General features: G+C 38.9%; 1 long non-coding RNA gene across 2 annotated transcripts; it reads right to left on the bottom strand.

The window, feature by feature from the left end:
* Positions 1-4,377: 4,377 nt before the first annotated feature.
* Positions 4,378-25,162, bottom strand: LOC139151371 (uncharacterized). 2 transcript variants are annotated; one of them, XR_011556413.1, is made up of 3 exons: positions 24,675-25,162; positions 23,491-23,567; positions 4,378-7,006 (listed from the first exon to the last, which is right to left on the bottom strand). It is a non-coding gene; the product is annotated as an uncharacterized lncRNA (long non-coding RNA). The 2 variants fall into 2 exon arrangements; XR_011556414.1 differs by lacking the exons at positions 23,491-23,567; positions 24,675-25,162 and adding an exon at positions 17,591-17,874.
* Between the last annotated feature and the right edge of the window lie 413 nt (positions 25,163-25,575).

The following is a 25,575-nucleotide window of genomic DNA, read 5'->3' as shown; positions in this document are numbered from 1 at the left end:
CAGTTTCTGTTACATCCCCTCCACCACGTGTGCTGAAGATAACCTTAATAGCTGTGGAGAGTTGTTTAGTTGCGGGGGAGTGTCATTCATCTCGTTCAGTTTTCTTTTAAGGTAGTAGGCAACTCGAAAGTGAAAGAATTCAACTTTTTCTCAAGTTTTCCTCAAAAAATCTTCAAACCATTGTCTTTCAAATCCAAGAATGAAAATCAGGGGTCACCGTGCAAAGTTGGAACTAGGAAAACAGATTACCTAAGAGTTACAGAGATTTAAAATTCAAAATGTCCGCCATCCCCGTGTTAACTCTACGGAGAAAAATAAAATTTTCGATTTTTCGCAAAAATTAAGACGATGAATTTTTTTTCTTACACCAAGAGGTTTAAACCAAGCCCTCACAAGAGGTAGAGCAGAAAACAATTGTGAAAGCTGTATTTGAGAGTCGGCATATCTGTCCCCGAAGCGCATTCTACCTTTAATAACATTCAGAGGTCCTCAGAGGACTAGACGGTTCAGGTGTTTTCTGCAGTGTTTAATATTCAAGTTATACTTGCTCTTCTTTGTAGTGCGATTCAAAATTTTGGTGATCAACGAGATCATACCCGCATGTAGTATAGTCAGCAGTCTCCTGGATACTGATAGGTTGGCCTACAAACCTAAAACAAACAGCAAACATACGAACAAAACAGCCATCACTCATCTTACCAGATCTTACCAGGTACACATTCGGAATTCTAGGTTGACCGACCACACCGTAGCTGCTCGTTACAATGACACGGCAATTTTCAGACAGCATTTTCCGCCATAATTTAGTTTTAGTAACCAACTACTAACAGAAACTTCCGTTAAATTCTGTCTTCCGCTGACATTTCATTTAAACCTGTCTCATCTTCTTCAGACTTGACTTTGCCAGCTTCTTCGCTGACATGGCAATTCTAAGTCTAAAGGACATAAAATATGAACATAGAGTCAGATTTTTGCGAGATCCCTGGGATATCTACGCCAAGAACACAGATCAAAGAAGTGCTTCAGATAATACTTCAGAGACAAGAAGCTCGGGAAACGCCGAAAATTGTGATGAAAATCGGCCCGATGATCCTTCTGAATCTTCGCCATCACAGAGTAGAGATCCGAGGTTAAGTCGTAGACCCAGCTTGGAGGATAACTCAAGCAGAGACACAAATCGTCTTATATAGCTCCTTCCGATAGATCACGATGACTGAAGAAAGGATTACGGTCTCTGACAACTTGTTGCTCGACCTCGAGCAATCCATTAAAATTAAATTTTGCACAAGAAACAACGCAAAAATAAGGTCTTCGAATACAGATGACAAGTTACGAATTTAGATAGCAATCTGTCTGTAATAGTTTATTTTTAAATATTTTAAGGGGCCATTGTGAAGTTAAATCGATCTGAAACTTTGGCAATAAAAGCTGAAACTTAAGCGGAAAAAAGACTTGCAAAATTCAGAATTCGAATTTGACGTTAATCGCATTCATCTGCGTATGTAAAGGCAATGTGTGGTATTGTTTATGTGACAATGTTGTGGGATAGTGAACAACGCCATTGCTTTGATGTATTTTACATTGTTGTCCTGGGTATAGATTTATTCTGGAAATATATCCCGTGTTGGATGTATTCTATTAGTTAGTATCTCGTCCACGGTATACTTGTTTTTTGTTGATCGATTTTTTGGCTGTTTGTCTCTGTCATCTTTGTGAATTATTTGCTGTGTATTTTATGTTTATGTATTCAACTAACAGAACAGTTGTACAGTATTCAACCTGCATTACTGACGGAGATTCGCTCCATCTGTTGACGATGAAAAAGTCGAGAAATTGGCATATAATTTGTCATATCACACAGTGCTCTGGCATTCTGGACAATGTGATACAATATGTGTACAATCATAAAGCATATTTTGTTTCAACTGCTTTACAGAGTTTCAAACGGCCACAACACTGTATTGCGGGATAACGGGGAAAAGGCCTATTGGCGGGCAATGTCCATTCTTTGTACAATTTAAGGATGGCTGTTGTCTCGGATTTCAGAGAATTAAAGCTGACAGATTAAATTACATTATACGGCAAAAATGTTTTAGTGTCGACCCCTCATGTTTTATTATAAGTGTGTTATATATTTTAAATACCTAATCAATCATAACACATTTTTATTTGTAACATGAGTAACCGTCTGACATTAAAACTTTTTTCAAAATATGGATACACATTGCATCCTGAAATAATGGGAAACAAATGTCAAAATATTTTTCAACGAAAGATGTAAGCAGACATTCTCCTAATTCTTGATCACGGAGAAAATCAGGAAAATTTTGAATCTTGATTTTACCGACAGCGTCTGTATTGAAATATTCACAGTTTGTAGTATGCTTTGATAATTTATTTATAGTATATGTTAAAAATCGATCTGGATGGTTTATTCATCACAAGAATTGTGTGCACTTGATTTTAGTATAATGTATTCTTATAGTTACCTGCAAAACTAGTTAAAATATAGAAGAAATGGACTAATATTCTTGGAAGAAGTTAAGCACAAACCTTCGAAAAGGTGTTTTATAATACAACATTACCTACAAAATATTTCAAAGTTTGTTTCCAGACATTTTGCTGAAAAAGAAATTGGAATTGATTTAGCAGAATCAAAACACCACAAGATGTCGCTCATTGTAATGTTAGGAGATAGATATGATCTTGATGAATCGCTTTTATACCTTTAACTTAGGTGGCTTAGTTATCTTAATGAACTACTTTTATACCAGTGGCTTAGTTCTAGTTATGTTGCTGTGATGTAAGCATTTCAATCGTGAACGGAATAGCGTCGATATTCTTCAAATAACGAGAGATGGCATTTTAACATGACTAAAGCGCATTTTTTTTGGGGGGGGGGGGTGGTACCTATTGTCACAATGAATTCTTCGTCTGTCAGTGAATGGGACAGAATTTGGAAATTCGTACGTTGAACAGTTTGTCACTGCAACGAAAGACTTAGGATGATGGAGATGTTAAAATTGTTGTCCGACATTTTAATATTTTCCTTAACCGTGTAACATATAATAATTTGGATTCATTAGTAGTCTTTGTGAATGTGAACAGAATATACACCATAGATGTTACAAAAATTTGCAACGTGAGATCCATAAGGATTGTTTTGTTTTGTGTATTTTGTGTTTGTGTTATTTTGAAGTAAACAAGCTTTCACTTATGTAACAGTAAAACGTGATTCTTAAACACAATCTCTGAGATTTTCCTCTATTTACAAGTGACTGTACATGTATGCGTCAACGTCGACAACGTTACGTGAACAGTGCAGTCTAGTATAATGTTACATTGCTTCTTCTGCTCTGAGTGTATATGTTCCTGCATCTTATATAAATGTCAATATGACGTAATGATTGTTTACGTAGATATGCATGCAGGTATAAATGCCTGCATGTATGTTGTACATATGTCGATCTGTCTGTATGTTATTTACGTAAATATGTGTGAATGTATTATTTATGTATTTGCACTAATCTACGACTGAGTGCATAATGTAACTATCTTATTAATGCATGCGTGCATGAATGAATGAATAAATGATTGGATGAATGGATGAATGAATAAATGAATGAATGAATGAATGAATGCATGTATGCATGTATGTATGTATGCATGCATTCGTGCTGTCTCATACAAAGCCACTCGAAAAAAGCGCTATGATTCATGTACTTTTGTATGTGCGTATTTTAAGAGAGTATTCGTCTCCAAACTGAAAGACCATATTTTCTCTCACTTTCCTCGAAGAAATGTAAAAGCATTCTTTCGAAATTACGAATGAATGAAAGGGGTCACCGTGCAAATGTTGATACCCGGTGTTTGAAATTCAAAATGGCCGCTCTCCCTGCGTGAACCCTACGAAGAAAAGTTACATTTTCGATTTTCACAAAACTCTGATGTTGGAGTACTTCTGGAACTTCCCAAAAGGACTCTACAAAGCCGTAGACCAGAAGTGTCTTGTGAAAATTAGAGAGTCCAAATATCTATCCCTGGAGCGCATTCTACCTTAAGTATGAATGTATGCGTGTTCTATCTATAGTATGAATGTATGCGTGTTCTATCTATCTATCTATCTGTCTATCTATCTATCTATCTGTCTATCTATCTATCTATCTATCTATCTATCTATCTATCTATCTATCTGTCTGTCTGTCTATGTATCTATCTATTTTCTATCTATCTATCTCTCTCTATCTCTCTATCTATCTATCTCTCTCTTTCTCTATCTATCTATCTATCTATCTATCCATCTATCTATCTATCTATCTATCTATCTACCTATACAATAGATAACCGAGAGCAACAAGACCATCTACTACACGGTAATTGCGTCAATAAATTTATTTAGCATTCTATCTCTGATTCGCATCATTTACAATGCAATGATATTGTAGTGTATTTTCATTTTCTTAACTTTCATCGATGTTCTTGGTCTGTAAGAAAAATGCATTCTCAGTATTTTCTCCGTTTGCGGCAACGTCTCCATTTTATATGAAAATACAAAGTATTATATTGGCCGTCTTGCAAACTAAGTGCTTGCCAAAAGTACATAACAATAGTGTCATGTTTTTAAGTTGAAACTATTTATATCATTGACAGGCTGGTCTGACAAAACCCAATCTTAACTATTTCTTTCAGTGGCCTTTAGTGAATTTTTACTTTTAAAAACATCGGTCAAATCAAATGCTATCAAACGCTAAGGGTAAAGCTCTAAGGTTTCCGCTAATAATTGTTGAACGATGTTAAAATACAAATGCAGTTAAGTAAAAGTTATATCAAACACTTGTTACAAAAGAGTGACTCGGTAGAATTACCGACAAAAAGATTGTATTTTAAAGCAGTGCCCAGACCTGCACGGGCATGTGTGCTGAAGTAAAGTCACTGTAAAACTCTAAGGAAACTAACACTATTTATCACTGGCTTGCCAGTGCACGTGACTTGTTCACGTAGCTTGAAATATACTCAACAGCATATTGTTTTTGTGTTCATTTGTTGATATCCATCCAAATGATTTCAAAGATAAGTCTGGTACTACCGACGTTGACGTTTTCACGTCATATGTAGTATCCATTCAGATGTTCTCGACTTGACACATGCGATACAGTCACGTGACTTTCAGTGTGACGGGTGGATTGAGATGCGGCTGTTTTTCAACCTTGACAAGATCCGAATTCGAACGTCGGACGGAACGGTTACGCCCCCCCCCCCCCCCAACACGACGCTTTCATGCAAGCTGTGTACAGCTTTTATTCAATCGCGGTCATTCATCGAATCGAATATAATCACTTTAAAGAACATACTCAGCCACAACGATTTCGATGCCATCGTACCATGCTGACGAGAAGATTTTGATTCAGTTGGAATCTTCATGTGTCAAAATGTCAATAGTTTACAATCAACAAATGCAGTATACTTCATGAAGTGAGTTTCAGATAATCGTTATTTCTGTCAACAAACGACTGAATATTCATTACATGATTTTAGGCGACAAATCATTGACAGCAAAGAAACAAACTTTGCATTCTGACTGTAAATAAAGCCTTTACGACTGCGCAATTGTCTATTGTTGTGATAAATTACCATTTCAACAAACGTTCTCAAAATGTAAGCGCGGAATTTGTCGATGGCAAAAATGATCAGGACTCTGAAATATTTAGAAACACAATTTTAATATGTACTGCGTCTTCTAGCCTTTATTAGTGATGGTATGTTTATCGTCTAAATGTTCGGTATTCCTTTTCTCTGCTTTTTCCGTCTGGAACGAGGGTACGTAAAGTGATGATGTGATCCCTATCGCTCTTTTCAAGTCTAGTAATGTGTTCAAAACAACATGGCAAGGAAATATCGGTCTTCATTGGAGGTTTAGGTGGTTTAGGAATCCGTCTCTTCTTTTTATTCTTCTTGCCCTTTGGTGTGTTCAAATCCAATGCCGAGGTCATCGACATCACTGTGCGCAGTAAATCAGCCGCGGCTCGTTCATCGTCGAAGCTTAGCCCAGCCAGGGTTCTTCTGTCTTTAGAAGTTTTGAGTGTATGGAAGGTTTTGTCGGACGCCTGGTAGTTACTGTGGTAATCGATACGGTCTTGCCATAGAGTGAAACCCGTCCCTCTCTCGGCGATGCAAATAAGTAGTTGAGATTTCGACGTGTCGAAGTTATTCGGATCCCACAATAGTGTCGGTATTCCTGTAGTATGCAACTCCCAACCCATCAAGTTTGAGAAGCTCTCGGCGCCTCCGAAGTACAAGTTCACAAGACCTGGACAGACGTAAACTTGAGTTCGACGACTACGAAAGAAACTTTCAACTTGATGTATGTCTTCATCTGTAAGTGGCGTTACAGCCATAGTGGGTCTGTCTTGACTCTCTTCGTCGTCTGTTGTGAATACGGACATTTTGCGTACGATGTTAAAATGGTGCTGAAAACGGACGATTTTAGGACGCTTTGATGAAACAAGTATTTTCAATTGCTTTGTAGTCTACACGTCACGGGAGACAAGACTGCCAATGATAGTAATTAAATTCCACGTTTGACAGAAAGATTGACAGAAAACAGTATCAGTCCCGCCACGTCCCGAAAACGAGGCCTGTTAGTAGACAAAGTACAGTGGTCCCACAAATTTCCTTGCAGTCCTGGCAGTATGATTCAAATTTAGCGAAGGCTGTGTTGACCATATACAGGTTGAGTGTTTACTTCATATCAATTGCGTTCAGCAATTGTATGTTATGTATGCACTTTATAAAAAATCTTTCTTGTTCAGGAAAAAGACACAGCCTCCATGAATATGACGTTAAGTTTTCTTATCAAACAGAATTCATCTTGATGATGTGGGTTTTCTTGGAATCAGTAGATTTAGGTCGTTATGACGTCACTCGTGCAAACCGTCCGTTCCTCGGTGTGTCATATCAGTGCGCATGTCAGCAATGCGGCAAAACGACTCCTCAAAACCATGGTAGTCTGCAAAAGAGGGAAACGAAACACAAATAATCAAATTATCTACCGATAAACGATTTGGTTTGGCAATCAATTTCTTAATTGATTGGATTAATTAACACAAGTCAGCAGAAACATGATCCGATATCAACGGATAAACTTGCCAACGTACGGATGAATAGAGGAGAAAGTAACGTTCCAAAGACTTTCCGACAATTTTAACTGGAAGTGATTTTTGGAAAAATTTTGGAAACAAGTAAAAATGAGAACGGGTTAATTTATCCGTTCAGAATTTTAGCAGCTTGTAGGCTATGTAGAGTCAATATCCCTGTATAACACGATTTGAACTAATTTGGGATAATCGGATGGTGAAGTATTGTCGATTGAATCTGCAAATGTTATCTCATCTGTTTTTTTAAGTTTTACACTTATTTTACGAGTAATTTGTAAAATTGCATCATTCAATTATAGGGCATCTAACACTTTCGATAAATTTGAAAATTGTGAAGATCCAATTATCCCAAATTAGTTCCAATCTTGTTGTATGTAAAGACATAAACTTTTGTTATATTTTGACCGTGTTGAGACCAGTAGTGAAATCTGAGCAAGCAAATGTCTCCAAAGAAACAAGACAGTATGTTCTTTTCACATTTGAGTAATTGTAGTATATGAGTGTATCAGTGATTCAACATAGCGCAAGGTCAACTACATGTAGCTTCCACATAAAGTTAATTTTCAAGGCAAACTGCTGCATTGCACATGTGGATTGCATTCAAAAGAAGAAGTGTTCTAGACATATTTAATTGTGAGCTATACGTCACGAGTTAAACACTAACAATGTTTCAGGACAATCCGGATGAAAAAGACAACGACTTAATATCACACACGTTAACATCTTTGCTGAATCGTGTCATCATGACAAGACGAGTTCAACACATTATGTTGTCTGGGTGTCTGCACCATCAAATCAAGAGACTTTCGTGTAATTCTTGGGAAAGTTGACACGGCAAGCACGTTTGGCAATGATAGCAGTGAACGTAGGCACATCGGAATGCCAGCCCAGCAGAGTATTGACACCACTCTCATGGAATGTAACACTGTGTAATTTTAGAGTGCGAGGACACAGTTGGAAGAAACACGCCAACATCTGTTTCTTCCTCTGTGTGTTTGTCTCTCTGTCTTACTGTTTTATTCTGTATGGTAATATATCCGTCTCTTTGTACTGTCATCTATCAACATATATATCTATCTATCCATCCATCCATTCATTCATTCATTCATTCATTCCCATCCATCCATCTATCTGCATGTCTGCTAATCTCTGTCCGTGCTTGTCTGTCTGTACATTACTCTCTCTATTCTCAGACCTACCTGAGATCTAACTATCTGCCTGTCTCCGTTCTACGTTTTTATGCATCAGTCTGTCTGGTGATGCAGAATAAGGAATGCACACTGACATAGGAATAGCCACATCAATGTCCCTCGATCAAAACCTCATTTTGCTTCCCTACGATTAATGAAATTGATGAAATGCACCGACGTTCTGCGCAGCTTATATTATGTCAAAATGCCTTAAAATGTCGCAAGGAGTAAAAGTACATGCATTTGATGTCGCTAAGTTATGGTTTACATCTAAATATAGTATATGAGTTTATTGAAAGTTTGTGTTGAGCTGTCTTGAGGGAAAGCATGAGGCCGCGAAACCAGAAAATGGTTGAAATTCTTTCTTTGATGACTAACAGCTGTGGCCTTTTTAGAAATATTATAAAAGTTCTGGTCGATTGCTCAATGTCAGCCAATTAGCCGAGACAGCGACAGCCGTCAGTCAAGAGAAATTCGATGGATAGCATTCATTTTCGTTGGGCAATGTGTGTATTGTGTGACTATGAAGCGTTCTGCATAGATTAGAAGGGATGTCCATACAGATCATGTCGAGTACATCATAAAAGTAAAGACGCGTGTAAAACATATATTTTCCATTTTTGAAAGTTAAAACTTCAAGGCAATACAAAACATTAACTTGACGTGCTTGGCTACGGGGTATTTGGTACATTTATGTGTTGATATATCGACGTACTCATTTCCTTGCCACGTAAATGTTGATGGGGAATTAAATATCATTATTTATGCCATTGAAATGAATAAGGTCACTGACAGTACATACTATAAATAAGGTAAAGGGCATGGACAGAGAAAGGTTATATATATATATATATATATATATATATATATATATATATATATATATATATCTCGCTTTATAATAGAGGGAGAGAAAACGGACTGTGTACTTTGTTTACAGCAATTATGCATAGTTACACGTATCTTTCATGATTGTATGTCGTGTAAAACTCTCCAGGGGAAGTTACTACACATTTTCTCTCAATTGTGAACTCCTAGTATTCCCCACTTACTGAAAACGAGGCTGTGGGACATTTCCTGTAAGGTCAAAACTGCTAGCCATTTGGCGATTAAAAAGTACAATTGTACTAAACAAATTTGTTTGTGTGTAGGTTAAGGTAGAATGCGTCTAGAGGGCAGATATCGGAATTTCAGTTTTGTACAAATTTTTTCTAATCTACCTCTTGTGAAGCTCATTTTAAAACTCCTTGAGTAGGAAATGTCTTCACCGCCTTAGTTTTTCGAAATCGAAAATTAATTAAATTTTTCCCATATAGACTACTAGAGTTAAAGCGCAGTGGTCGTCGCGCTGCGCGTGCGTGATTTTTTTGTTGATAAACATAAATTTTTGTAAACATAAGTCTTCTCAACTTCAATAGGAGTGAGATGGGAGCAGTCCCCCACTTTGTTAAGGCCTTTGTAAGACTCAACATCATGCAATAGTAAAATATTAAGATCGGAAACGAACTTCAGTGGTGTATTTCTATCTATAAACTCGTGTAGAGCTACGAACATTGGGACACTACACTCAGCACATTATGTCGCTGAGTTTACTGCACGCAGACACAGTGAACAAAAAGCTTTGATCGCGCGCGATCACGTTGGTTGTACACGATGCTATGTACAGTACAGTGAAAATACATAACTAAAATGATCAACATTGCCTATATATGTAGACCAGCAACAAGCACAATGCCTAACACAAAAATTACACTCAAGACCATGATCGGCAAGCCACAGCAGGACACGAGAGATGTTGTTGGGAGACGGTCACCGCGTTGACGTACACGGATATAGAGAATCCGGTCCCACAACGTACCGGCCCGCGACGACGTGGCCCACAACCAACTGTTGATCACCATGTCTTACTTCTCCTAGTATTACGTGGTAAGAAATAGTAAAATGACAGGAAACAAAGACAAAACGAGCGGGTTTTCGCGGCATTTGACAGGAAAATTGCACGGCTACACCGTGCATAGACGTATCGAGAGATCCTGTGCCCCGGTCCTGTGCACGGTCATGGCAGTGATCCAACCGCTAGCTGGTGTAGGCCTACCGGTGATGGGCAAACGTCGTTGTTGTACCTCCTGATTGCCGGGTAGGTCTGAATCGTCTTTCAAGTGAGATAACCCCCACATAACAAGAAGACCTATGAAAGGTCCTTCGCCTGACTTGATAACTGTACTCGGAATTCTCGTTTGCACCCCCAAACGGGGTAAACTTTGTAGTTGAGTTGGATTCTCCACAGCCGAGTGAAGCGCGCCATATACCCAGTTTGACACGGACGTTCATACAGAGCTCGGAACGGAACAGATGCAGAGATGCTTCTTGCTGCAGCGGGCATTGCTCTGTGAGCTGTAGATTTCTGTAGTTTGTACTCCTGTCGGGCCTCTTGAAACGAAAGCTCTCGTCCTTGCTAGCGATGTCGAAAACTAGAGCCCGGTCGTTGATAGTCTGTTGGCGTATACATGCGTACGTCTAGCTCTATGGCTCGAGCGATAACAGTAGCCGAGCCCCATTCAACTGATTCAAGAAAATCATGAGCAAATGTGATCTCAATCCAGCGTGCAATTATTGTTCAATATTCAGCAGATATTTAACTTAGATTAATTGACCTTTTATCGCGTGTTACATTTGGTTAGTTGGTATACTTGTGACAGATCAGCCGCCATTTTAACAAGCGGCAATATCGCAAACATTACAATCAACCCGTAACATGTGCGGCGTTCTTGGATTTGTTTACAACAGAGGGGGACCCCCCTCAGGAGGATGCGCAGCGCGACGACCACTGCGCTTTAACACACGGATGGCGGCCATTTTGAATTTCAAATATCGGTAAATATTTAGCAATTTGTTTCTCTAGTACCTAATTTGCATGGTAACAACCGGTTTTTCATTCTTGAGTTTGTAAGTGAATGGTTGAAGGTTTCATTGTGGAAAGTTTGAGCAAAAGTCTAAGTTTTTTCACTTTCGAGGCACACTACTTTACTTGCACGCTTTAGTATGTGTAAACGTTTGGAGAGGTCAACAGAGAGGCTGCTGTGTGTGTTGTTTGCATAGAACTGCAATTACAAGATGCTGTACGCTTTATACCTACAATGAAGCAGCCAGAACTTTACAAATTATTTTGCTATTTCTTCACTTCAGTTATTTAGAATCCCAGAAAGAATACACACTTAAATTAAGAGTGACCAATATCACTGGGCATGTTGTGGGAATTGAATCAAAGGGTACAAGTGTAATAGAGTGTAGGATCAGGATTCCATAACAACTACCACGAAATCAAACCTATAACAACAGTTTCATTGGTTTATTCAACGCTTAAAAATTGTTCAGTGAAGAAAAGTATGAAGTTAGCGTGCCTGATACGAGAAATAAACGTTGTGGATCGTCTTACCATCGACAGCGTAAAAATAGTTTCTATCTTCCTTAGTGGTTTTCGATTTCGACACCGGACAACAGGTATGTACAGGGTACACAGTTTTTATGCTTCCTGGAGTTCAGTTAAGGGCTAAAATCTATTTTGATAGGTTGTGATAAATGTAAATCGGGCGAACACTGTTTGTGAAACGATCACGCTCACACAGGAATGTAAGCGCATCAAGGGAGACCAAACACCCACAAACAGAGCTAACAGATGTTCCAAAGCTGTACCATCAATTTGACCCGAGATGACCTCTGCCAGGACTTGCGGCAAATCAGCCACCACTGTATGCACTAAATAGAGTAATGGATAGAAATGAGGGAAATGTGTAATGTTAAAAGTATCCGACGTGAAAATCATTTGATCTGAGTAATGTTCGAAGTATCCCATATATCTGAAACACGTCTATAAAACACACTTGTCGGTCACAAAATTCTATCCTCGGGGGTTTCTGCAGAGACGGCACCGGAATATGAATGAGCTGGCTTCCTCTTTAAGAATGTTAAATAACTAATTCATACCGATTCTCACAAAAGACGGAAACATTATCATGTTCATAACAGTTTAATAGGAACACTTCGACAAGTCTAAATGAAGGCTTGTGACGTCATCGATTCAGAAAGACCTGGAGAGGGTCACTAAAAGTATTATGACAGAACGGAGCTACTGAGAAATTCAAGTTTCTACAAGTAATCTGAATACAACCTAGCACAGATTGTTACATGTTAGGACATCTGTGAAAATGCATGTCCAAATTTTGTTTAAGAAAAACTGCTTAAATATCTCATGAATTTTTGAGTAAACCTGATGGTTGGCATACGTGGTGAAAACTGGTCCGTCAGCCATCTTTGGCGATTTCAAAATGATGTTAATATCTACCTTACAAATAACATACAAAGAGGGTCTCTTTGGATTCTTACTCGGTTGGCGATGCGTTCTTCCGACCGTTGGCCTACTCAACTTTCCTAGGGCTGAGATCTTTCATTTTTAAAGCGACCTTGAAATCGTGCTAAACTTATGGTTCAACGCTTAATTGCAGAATTAACACGATTGGAACGAATTTGGGATGATTGGATCTTCATATTTTTCAATTTCTCTAAAATGTGAGGTGCCATATAGTTGAATGTTGCAATATTACAAATTAGACATGAAAACAAGTGTGTAACTTAAAGAGAAAAGCAGATGAGCTTACATTTGTAGGTTAAAACGATCTTACTTCACCATCCAATTATCCAAAATTAGTTCCAATCGTGCTGATTGCTTTCAGGTGGCGAGAAACTGTTAGGATTTAGTCCTGTAAACACGTTGTTTTTGAAGAAGCCAGGCAAACTTAGTGATCACAATTCGTCTTTGAAAACCTAAGGATCGGTGCAATTATAATATCTTCTGTCTCTTTTGAAAATTTTCGCATAATGTATTTCAGAATTGACCTCACAAACTTCGAAGTGTAAAGCTTTGCCGTATTGTATAACATTATAAACAAAATCGTCATTGTTGTTGAGATTTCTATGCCTGAGCAGACGAGTATAGGAGGACATGCAGGGGTGAGTTTGGCTGAAATCGACAGATTGAAGCCCAGTGTTCAGATTCAAAGTTGTTTTTAAAAAGACGTTGCTTTGTTCTTCGCTGTGTAACCAGATAATGACAACACGTGATGACGTATTTGAAACCGACTCTGTATCAGAAATTGTCTGTGAGTGCGAAATAATGCTACAATCCTGTGTAAATCAAATTCTTTCTCGGGATTTAAGGCCGCGTTCAAAAAAATTGGTGAGGGGGGGGGGGGCTGGAGGAATCGCGATTGAAATCTTATTTTTTTTTCAGATCCCCCCTCAATACCCTCAAAATTTTTCAAGTCCCCCCCTCAATACACTCAAAAATTTTCAAGTCCCCCCCCCCAAATTACCATATAGCCGCATATTTATTAGGAATGCACGCAGAGTAAAAAAAACATGTAATGTGTCGTTCTGCATGCAAATGTTCAACACTATCTCTTTATATCAGCAGGTTGTAGAGCCATATACCCAGGGCAAGTTCTTAAATTGAATCATTTTTAAATGCATCAGTGAACTTTTTGGATTTCTCAGTCTAAGCCGACTTAAGTTTATCCAACTCTGGCCAGTTCAATGGCACCAGCTGAAAAGCACACAAAATGACAATCATGAGAGAGTATGAAAATTGTGTATTCCTAGCTACGTTTAACCAAATTGTGAAAAAATGAGCACAGTGACCTACCAAAATTTTTTTTTCAAAAGTACAAGACATATACAACTTAGATGCCACTTATAAAATGTTTTACAAAATTGACAATACTGGAAGGTTAAAATATTCCATGAAAATAATGTTTTAATCTCAGAAATTTTGGGTGTAATAATGGCAAATTTGATAAAAATAAAAGATTCCATTTAGTCACACATTTTTCCATTTAAATTAGAGTCTTTACTGTTCAAAGTTTTACTTTTGTGTTATTGGTACAATGAGATGTGAAAATTTCATTCACTGCATGAACTTGAAATGAATTGTTTTATATATTGATTTTAAGTGATTTTAGAAAAACTGACTTTTCATCGTACATTTGTATAAGATCAATTATGGTGACCCCATCTTTTTTCTCTAATATTTGATTGTTCTCATATGCCAGAATTCAAAAATCCATGGTAACTGTTAGTCCCTAGTCTTCTATGTGTTGCTCTCTGGCTGGATCTTGTGTACAAGTAGATGTATGTTTCACTGTCAATTGAGTGTCCTATGACTGAAACTCTTCTTAAACTACATCAGAGTCATATTTAGACAAACAGGCTTTGTTGACAAACTGAATATTGTGTTTTTCAGCATGCTGTAGAGAGACACCAAGAAACTGTGTTTGATACATTGCATAGAAATATTGAAAAATTATCAACAGTTGTAGCTCCTGCCCCATTACAAGGCCAACTTGTTCTACGAAAATTTAATGGCATTCATACATTTTTAGACTTTTTTGAGATTAAAGACATAAAATACAACAAAACGGTTCTAGATTTTGTTTAATTATTACTAACATTAGAACCATTGGACGACTTCAAAATGTTGGGAGTCAAAATATTTTCAGGTCCCCCCCTATAGGCAGAGCAAAACTTTCAAGTCCCCCCCCCTCGACTACCCCAAAAATTTTCGAATCCCCCCTGAATTCCTCCAGCCCCCCCCCACCACTTTTTTTGAACGCGGCCTAAACTGTCATATAGACAACTTGTTGTCTGAAATATTAAAAAAATAACTCTCACTCCCTTATTTCGGATGATTATAGTATTTAAGGCTGTGTCCTCTTACAGAGTATGAAATGCTTGACTCGCAACCTTGACCCGCTTCTGTATGCTATTGACATGGGAATTTGACGACCCTAATGTAAATATTGATTCCAAAAGTTGGCCTTGACGCCGCAGGACGTCTATAGAATTAGAAGAACTTAAGGTGCAACACAATCCATCAGAAAGTGTCGAATTTCATTTTTGCATTGACAAGCATTTTGACTTTGGAATTGAACTTGATGACGAGAACATGCCCTCATAATAACGGGAACTGAGTCAGTGTGACTGACTTCTTTAGGACGAGCTCAACACTGACTACTGTATACACGTAGGAAAATGGCTGCCCACCACATTGTTAAATGTAAGATGAATTCTGGATCGTTACTTGTCGAATAACTTCTTCAACAGCCGTACATCTAAATCATTTGCAAAATTTACTCTTTGAATATTTTGCCTACGTTACCTGAGCGTGTGTTAGCATCTCATTGAAGCATCGTCACAGTGTTTCGCAAATTTTAAAGCATAGTGACTGTGGCTAAATTTCAAAGCATAGTGGTTGGAGTGACTGTGGCTAAAGTTTAAAAAGAAAACAAGAGTACAGCACGGTCCTCTAATTCCATTACAATCAAAAACACACTTTATCCGGAGGATAAACTCAACTCCATTAAACACTAGAGTAAAGACTTCAAGAGAGAAATCATTACTGGTTTCTATCACAGCCTGCAGTGTACAGGACAAAGGTCTGAATTGTTATTTCTATGCCATGAGAGAAACCTAAACGCCATTAATTTGTTGGTATACATTCAATCACTTAATCGTTTGGCATTTATCAAGGCTATTTCAGACGAGTTTAGCGAAGAATACTTCTTTAAAATTCTTTTGGGCCTTGACCGCACTTGAAGTATATAACACACCCTGGAGACCTGTGTTCATGTTAAACGTTCAATGATGCTGTCAAATCCGTGCTATGCTATTAATTCTGGAGAACACTATTCTTTTATTGCAATATTCTATTGTTCCAGCGGACAAGTTCAGTGGCTAAGCCAACGTCAGATTTGCTCACACATGAATCGTTCATTTGTGAAAAATTGAAAATGTGTCCACACAGTCATTGCGACAAATTACTAAACTAGGAAGTTGAAATTTTACGAGTCCAATATATGCTGCATTGTTCACATAACTGTGTGGAAAGATAGAAATCAAAGCAAGTTTTTCCGTGCTTATAAAATACAATCGTTGCAACGTGACAAATGGTAAATGCATGCCCTCCGTAAATACACATAACAGATCAATGAACTTATATCAACAGTGTCGACTGTTCTCGTAGTGTGTACCGCTCTTATCTGTGTAAAGTTAGATTTAATTAATTGGTCTGAGGCGATAATATTCAACCCCAAACAGATGCACGATATGTTAAATGCCACTCATGACGAAGTTCCAGCACGCTAGGATGATAACGCTGACCTTCATTGATTCCTAATATCACTGTCAATACAATGGACAGCCTTCAAGACAGATAATGCCAATACTTTACGAAAGTCAACAAATGTCATCTTCAAAAGCTCATTATTGTCAACTCGAAGTACCATAGATAGTGTCTCTACTGTCTATAGAGGCACTTATTACTGTGTTCTGTATCAGCAGTGAATGGAAACGTAATTCGATGAATTTGCTATTTATTTTAGTTCCGTGCAGGCAGCTGCCTAGAAATTCACCGACTTGAACCAAGTCTAGCAGCTTCCATGACAGGCCGTTTAAACAGTCCGGCAGCAACTTGAAAGTTTGCAAGGTCTATAGTTTCAATCTAGAAAAACATTAAGGAAGAACGGAACACATTTACGAATACTTTGGTGCTGGAATAGCAGAAAGACCAAAAATTCATAAATGCAAGAATTTGTTCTTCGTTTAGCGGTCTAGGTCAGGTGAGCGACAATTAATCGCCACCTGGCGCAAAGGTGTTCGGCTGTATAGCTTTGAACAGAGTCACTTAACACCCTCAACTCAAACACAGTTAACTAACAATGAATCAAAGTCCAACTGTGGCCGTTAAGCCATGATGAATGACAAAAAAAATCTTTAAAAAAACCTTAACTGATTCGACCGTAATATTAGAAATTACATACCTGCTGGTAAAGCTCTGATCGATAAACACAAGAGTGTGAGACCACCACATAACAAAACGCAACTTTATAAAGTGAGGGACTCGGGCGACTAGAAGTAATGTTTGATGTATTCTGACGAGTGTCGTTCCTGTGACTACACCACTACCACATTGAAATCTGTTTACTGTTTAACTACATCGCGTTGCATGAAACACCAATCATTGTCCAATCACACACGGCTGTCTGATACATGACGGCAATGTCATATCATGCTTAAAACACAAACTTCTAACATTAAACATAAAACATACACCGGCGCTGACTCCAAACCAAGGGCCTGGACGTAGACGAGGCCATGCAAAGACGGCTAGCCGAGTTCCTTCGACAGACCACTCACCTCCATAAACGCCTCCAGATCGCGTCCGGGCATAACTCGAACCAACCAATTCAGTGACCGGCCGACATCTCTCATCCACGCAAACTCTTAAAATCTTATCAAAATAGTAGCATCTTATCTTAATATCGTTCTCTGGAGACAAAGCAGGCCAGGGTTAGGTCCTGCCAGTGAAGCTGGAGTCCTGCCAGACTTGATGATGGATTCTGTATACAGTGACAGACTAGCACAGCACCAGTAGCGCAAGCAAACTATCAGTTTACTATTCACATAGCCTAATGTAATAAATCTCCTTTGAAAGCCGCATTCACACGAAGCCTGATTGAGTGACCCTAGGCTACAGAAAATTGAACAATATGGGATGGACTTCACCACGTTCACGATTTACATATCGTGGCATAATTTTCGTATCAGTGTTTGAGTATTTAATGCAGTAATTATTAGGCCTATCTACACTTTGAAGAAAAAGTGCGACAACTTCAATGCTTGTCTGTTCTATTTGACTTTTCAACTTTGACATAACTAAGGGGCAGCCAGCCATTCAGTAAATAAGGGGCAGCTATACAGCCGGTCTCGAGAAACTGTAATCACATGCATTTAAATATGTAACATGCTGGATGCTGGATATGATCATGTTTCCACCACAATCTCAGCCAGGAAATGTCGCCGTTCCCTCCTCCCTACTACATACACTCCCACTGCATCAACAAAGCTGAACCACACCCCCACTGGCCAAAAGGGATTCTTGAAAGTTGCCTCTGTAATATTAGAATAAACCTTTCCCGCGAGCTATTAGGGCAAAACTGTCCGCCTACCCTTCCCAGGTCCGCCCACTGATATGGAAAATTTTGCCCACCCGCCTGCCAAGAAATCATTTATGAAGAGCTTTTGCACATGTCCTGGTACGTCCAGTCTCCTTTATGCTCAAACATCTGTTTATCTTAGGGTGGCCAAACACTCTCACCATTGTGTTGAATCTCTAAGATTCGCAGACTCTACTGCTTCAGAAAAGAACATTTGACTTGTTCATCATACAAAGTCAAAAAACAGCATTATAGACATACTGTATTTCGGGGAAAGAGTTTGACCATTTCGACTATCTTGTGCAAATGCGCATCAACTGTATGTCATATGTACACCATGCAAACTTGGTGAATTTCGTTTGCGTACCCATGTTTGAATTATACACGGTCCCTTACAGCGGAGCGCTTGCCCCTACATTGAACTTTGACCCCTGATATGTTCCACTAATGTAACTAGGCTGGTATGGAATTTATGAGCAGGTTAAAGCTACATGACACTGTATTTCAAGTAAACGAGGAAGGTCTGCGCATAATATTATTTTGATTTCAGTCACGTTGAGTTTCTTAAGGGCGAGTAAAGTGTTGATCCGATACACCGATTCTAACACAATATTTTGATGTTCATCTACTGATGCAGTCAGTCTTTGAAATTTATAAAGTTATGTTGGTGATCAACACGCTGATTATCAGATTGCAATGTCAGCTTTCAGCTTGGAATCACGTGGACGTCAACTGTAGGCATGGCAAATATTCTTTTAGACGCGCACACTCCAACATTGTATCTTCGGTGGCAGCGATAGTGCTCTATATTGAAATGTTTCCAGTTCCAAAAGTCGGCTTGTATAAGTTATCAAGTCATACAGATGTATTGTTGATGTATTGTTTATGTATTGTTGACGAAATTCACCAGCAAGTAAATCAACAATTTCAACCAGCGTATCACAAACGTTTAAAGGCACTTCCGTGTCTGATAGTTTAAAACAGCATAATTACTGAGCTCATATTGGCTCGTGTACTATTAGGAATGTGGACGTTTGTATTTGTTCCCTATCTGTGCAATGCTGGTCTAAAGTTTGGAGGGCGTTAAACATTAATTAATAAAGGTACAGATGTGTTTTGTTACAGGAGGGAATAGTTAAAGAGTTGAATTCAATCGGTCAGCTCGCGTGAAATTGACAAACAGCCATAAAATCGACTAAGCTTAGATATACCATGGCGATAGTGTGTACTTCCATGGATATACATGGCACACATACACAAATCATGTTTTTGAAGTTCCTGTTAGTAAATTTGAGAAATGAATAGCGAAGCGATAAGACAGATATATGAAAACGAGAAAATAATTACATACATACTGCTGGCTAATTGAAATAACCTGTGCCTTTGCACGCAGAAAATATCCTCAAATTGAGAAGAAAACCTTCAAAATAATTCATCGGTAATTGCTTAACTCAAAGTAGGACCCGGATAGTAGACTTGATTGGCTTCACACTTCTACAGCGAATTAAAAACTGAATGGGTGTGCAGTTTGATATGTTTTGGTGTACTGTCATGGTAACTGTAGGCGTTTGCCTGGTGGACATTCCGCTAACAAAACGGTATGTTCGGTATATACGAAACCTCAGAGAACTCTGTAGATGTCAGAGGGGAAATGAAACAGTCCATATTCCTTTCCTGATGCTATGTTCCAGGCAAATCGGAGCAAATTAGCGATAGTTTTCGATCGTTGGTGTCTGATTAGCATTAGTCGACGTTGATGGCGATAGAAGGGCAAATATGTCACATATGTTATTGACAACAACAAATGTGAAACTGATGTAGGTTAATCTTAGTTTTCTATCAATGAAGCTGATAGGTTATCTCATGTGTTATTAGGAATTTGTAGAACTGGTAGTTTCACTTTGTCAAATCATTCTGTCGGCAGATCGATTGAATGACATACATCAAGCGACCTAGCCATAAATAAATGTGCCTGGATAGTTTGAGATGTACACCCCAGACACCCTGACGATCGCTACCTCCGTGCAGCCACTCACTGGTCGACGTAATCCTATCTACTATTGTGCGTGGTACTGTACATAACATAGCTTGGAACATTGGAGCATTTTGAACACGCAAAATTTAAGCAATATCATAATGTGCCGATGGTTTGAGTTTCAATCCATATGCAGACTATTGAATATATGGCTTTACATAACGTAGATGTATTAGGAAGGAAGTCCCTCAACTCATTTGTCAAGCGTTGTTGATTACAGTTTTCACGAGTTTAACGCACGTATACAGAGAATGGACACACACACGATGCACACGAAATGCTTGATCCCATCAAAGGAACGTTCCACTCCATTAATTTTCATATTTTGATAAATTTTGAAGGTCTTTGTTTCAGCCGGAAATTATGTTAACTCTGTCCGATGATGATTCATTCTGAACACAGTGATATTGTTAGTTTTACAATGAAGGAAGGGATTAGTTGACCTCGTGTTCGTGCTGGTAGAGTCTCGCTTTCCGGCTTGTCATTTCGCTTACGCATATCAGGCATATTAATAATCATAATAAAGTGCGCCTTACATCGATTATCAAATTGTGTCAGCAGTGAAGTGAGAGGTTTGGAAAGTAAGACTAGAGCCATGATTGTGTCTCTATTCATAACTTGTTTCGAAAGTCTATTACGTATACGTTTACGGTATATGTCACGACATCCGAACATTACAAAGCGATTTTTTTCGTGACGCATTTAATTTGAGATAATTAAAAACCCTATTGTACGTGTGGACAAACAATTAGTCAACAGATACTAAACCTCCACATGCCAAACATTACGCTTTCACCATTGTGTGCATTGACTTGGAAATTGTCCCTGGAGGGCTTGCACATTGTAACAATAACATTTGAAACAATTGCTGTCTATCATTGGTTGACATCTACTGTACACATCACAAAGACTGCGCTGAGCGATTTAAAAGTTTCATAAACTTGTTTAACTGAGCACCATTGACTGTTAAAGACACACCATTGAGAACAGCAATTACAAACAATCGACAAAGAATTTTACCCGATCAGGCAATGCCGAGTTAAAATAACCACTGCAACTGGAATCCTAGATGTGACGTCAGAAAGTACAGAAAGTCGGTCCCTAGATACCTATTTGTTTGTTCGCACATAATATGTTGTGGTTTCGTTTCTGTAAACACAGTCGTTTTTGGCGAATGGTCACCTCGATCAAAACAAGTCATTTGTTTTGTACGAACATCTGTCTTATTACCCAAGATGTCACGGTGCGGAGGTCACGTAAAACCGTCCACTTATTCAGCACATACAATGAACAACAATCAGTAGAACGAAGAAATCAACTCAAGTGAGGGTGTGTCTATCAGTAAAGATCGAAGTGAACAAAAATGGTCGTCTCATTATACCAACAGAAGGAACGTATATGAGTTCAAAAGGTTGGCATCAATAGGGTGTTACTGTTGTACAGCGCTGTATAACGACCCTAAAATGAACTACAGTAATGTAAAGAAAAGTGTTTGGTTAGCTGCAGTTCCATGATTGGTCTTTGCTCAAGTCTTCCCTTTTAAAGCCAGAAACTAAGGGCTTTCACAGTTCACTGAGTAATTTCAAATGATGTTTGTACATTGAAGGAGCGTTCAGGACAACGGATTAACCGTGTTGTGAATGCAACTTCACGTAAGAGTAATCTCAAATTGTGACTGTTGCTGAAAAGTCAGCGTTTTGATGTTGTAACCATGGTAATCTGAACGGAAACTACATTTATCACCATGGCGGAAACAACGAAGAGAGATTCTGTTTGTCTGCATCGAATTCGAACGATGACATTCTGACGAATTTCTCAATGAATGTAATAAAAACATATCCGCAATATGAACGCAGAAATAGGGGCACTACATATTTTGGCGTTATTTAAGATGAAAAGGCATTATTTGCACGACACGGAACAAGAAATTGCTAACTGTGGTACATATATTTATCTTGAATTATCTGGAACAAATCAATTCCCATACGAGTTAAACTTTAATATTTCTCACAGATTTAACGATGATGAAGAACTGTATACACACAAAGTTTCTAGTACATCCATGGTAGTACACACCTTCAGTATGGCGATTTCCAAGTTATATGTTTTTACGTTGATATTTTTTGTATTGTGTTGTCTTACATGCTCTTTGTTATCTCTCGGCCCTTCTTCCTTTGAATACCTATTGCTGTCTCGCGGCTATTGCGGAATTTTATGCGCTACTGATTAATTTCCCTTCAGAAGAAATGAATAGTATATTTCAAATAACCGAATCCATCACATTTTCTGTCACATCTTCAAATAAAGCTCATATTTCCCCCTTTCTGCACTTTGTGAGACACAAAGTCATTTTCATAGAGCTATATCATTTCTGTGGAAGAAATTGGTCTTGGCACAAAAGTCGACACTGTCAAAGTGTGGAATTAAAATCGGAATATGTAACATCGCAGCGAAAGCGGCAACGGTCTCCATCATGGCCGTTGTGTACAGTGTTTAAGTCGTCTGTGACTATGTATACACCGGCCTGTGATTCCCACGACACCGAGGGAGGGCGAACCCAGGGCATACCGATTCGTAGGCGACCGGGTTCAACATACACAGCAGCTGTTCACAATCTCTTTACGGCTGATATGGTTACACTTGTCACATTTATATGTGTACCACATTGAAGAGTGCATCTTAGATTTACAAGTCAACTCCCTGTATTCCTGACCTGAGATGAAGTGTGACAATGTACATAACAGCAATGAGCAATAAAATAGTACCAAAAACAACTAGTTATCATAATATCAACAAAAACAATGTCATTGCCATCGTCTTTATTGTCAACACCATCTTTACCATCATCATACGTCTACAGTATCGTCTTGATATAAAGTCGTTAGACAGAGCAAACAATGGCCTTATAATTGTCTTCATATCATGTGAGCTACGCTTCATGTCTCCCTGTGGAAAACAGATTTCTATGTGTACACTGACAAACACTTGAAGGTCTGCAGCCCATGAGTGACAATTATTCTCTTAAACAGCTTTGTTCTCTGATGTTTTGAGTCATGATTTCTTACCTCAGCATTCCCAGAATGGATCTTCCTATTATGTACTTGATTTCGTCAAGGGAACACCTTGGCTGCGTCAACGCCCCCTAGTGTAAAAGACGAAAGAACAGGGTCAGCGGAGCAATGACCGCTTACCTGTCGGCTCTGTGAATTTTGCACGGCAATGATCAAAGCATTCAACGGGAAACTGTGAATTTAAGTTGAGACAACCTGTCTGAGTGTGGAGTGGGTGCAGACGTCGCCTTTTCACAGGCAATTTAAACTTCTCCACTCAATGAAACACTTGTGTAGAGCAGTCGAGAATGTTCACAATAACATATCCCAGTAACAAAGTAATCTAACCTGCTTACTAAATGCACACACACTCTCTCTCTCGACACACACGCACAAAGAAACAGTTGACTCATTCATGCTTTCATGTTTCGATAATTTCGCCCCATTCCTGCCAAACTGTCAGTTTCTTCATCGTCCAATGGTCTTGCCGATCAAAACGAACATACCCTCTCAAATTTCGTAATTTTAAGACATTTTAAGTGCCCTGTCGGCAAGTTAGTGGATGAAAGTGCCGATGCCTGTGTCGTCTGCGCAGCAGCATGACTAGCAATTATTTGACACTGCGTAGTCTATTGTGGTAGTGCGGTGAGATGAAACAGATTGTTAATCAGGTTAATGAGTGCGTCGGAAAGCCTGTTGCGCTCTATCTGTTTCACCAGCAAAGCGAGACGAATTTGTACTCGACTGAAACATCGATTAATTGGTCTATAATTTTCCATTAACGATGTGACGTCTGATGGACTGCACGACCTAAAGCAGAGGACAAGCCGTTGGCTTCGTCGTTAAATAGCCATCTCACAAATTCTTTTAGGGACGTAAATCCTCTCGCTTACTACTTGTCAATACATCAACACCTATATTATTGTGATATCGCCATATGGCATACAGTCCCATGGTGGACGGTGACTCACTGCCCGTCCCCTGAGATTGCGTCGAGTTATGTACAAACCATTCTCTCGCTTCTACTGCCTATGCAAGCTCCAAGCATAGTCCCTCCATGCACAAGTAAACCTATAACAAACTCATACAGACAACAAAACCAGCGATAATAGGTATTTACACGTCATATTGACCGATCGGATCACGATAGGTTGGAATTTTTCACCGACTTTTCTAACGGACGTCTCCCGTGAACATACCTCAAATATCAAGGCTCTCCAGACGCGCTTACTGAGTATGTCGACTGCGTGACTGTAAGACGAGAGCTACCAAGCAAACGGCCAGATTCCAAGGTAACCTGTATGAAGGAACGAATACCTTTGATTTGCTTCTCTTTGTTCAATCTGTTCGGTGTTTGAGCGGCGGTGAAAACTCTACAGAAGTACTTGTCCCGGTCCTTGTTGTCAGCGCAATGTAAAATACCGTGTGTTTGAAGTGCGTCAACACGTTCTGAAATCGCCCACGCTGGGTTGAGAAAGTCGGCGGTGATTTCGTGTCCTCCAGGGGTAAAGTCCATGATTTACATTTCTTTGGTGGTATATCATGTCTAGTGCCACCCAGCTGTGAATGACATAGTCACCACTTGACGATACAATGCAGCACTTTTACACCCAAATCCCATCGTCACAAACACCGGATGTTTGTAAAATTAGGCTGACCGGACGTGATCGGACCACTACGTAAACTTCGCCCTCGCACGTGGTATTTCAACCAGACATTGTCATGTGTAATAATTTCCCTTTTAGAAAATTCGCTGACCGGTGAGTCATATCGAGGTAAACAATACGCAATCGTCATATATCGAGGATGCACGTCGAGAATCCATGGGGAAGTACAAAAATATAAGGAAAGCTTCCTTTTAAAGTGTAACCAAGCCGGAAGAATAATGCTCTCAGCTACGGATGCAACAGGTTAATGCTGCTTTTGTAATATTTAGAGTTCAGAAAGATTAAGCAATATGTCATTATGTGCACAATACTATGACAAAGATAGCCAGCTTGTATTGGCGGTTTTTTTAAAATGGCAAGCAGACGTGTTTAAAATGTAAATAGCCCCTTCTTATGTATTTTGAATGGTTAAAATAAAATTTCCAGAATTGTA

This window comes from Ptychodera flava, chromosome 2, assembly GCF_041260155.1.
Source record: "Ptychodera flava strain L36383 chromosome 2, AS_Pfla_20210202, whole genome shotgun sequence".
Lineage (NCBI taxonomy): Eukaryota > Metazoa > Hemichordata > Enteropneusta > Ptychoderidae > Ptychodera > Ptychodera flava.
Note: the sequence above shows the minus strand (reverse complement) of the source record. Positions and strands in the feature narration are given on the sequence as shown.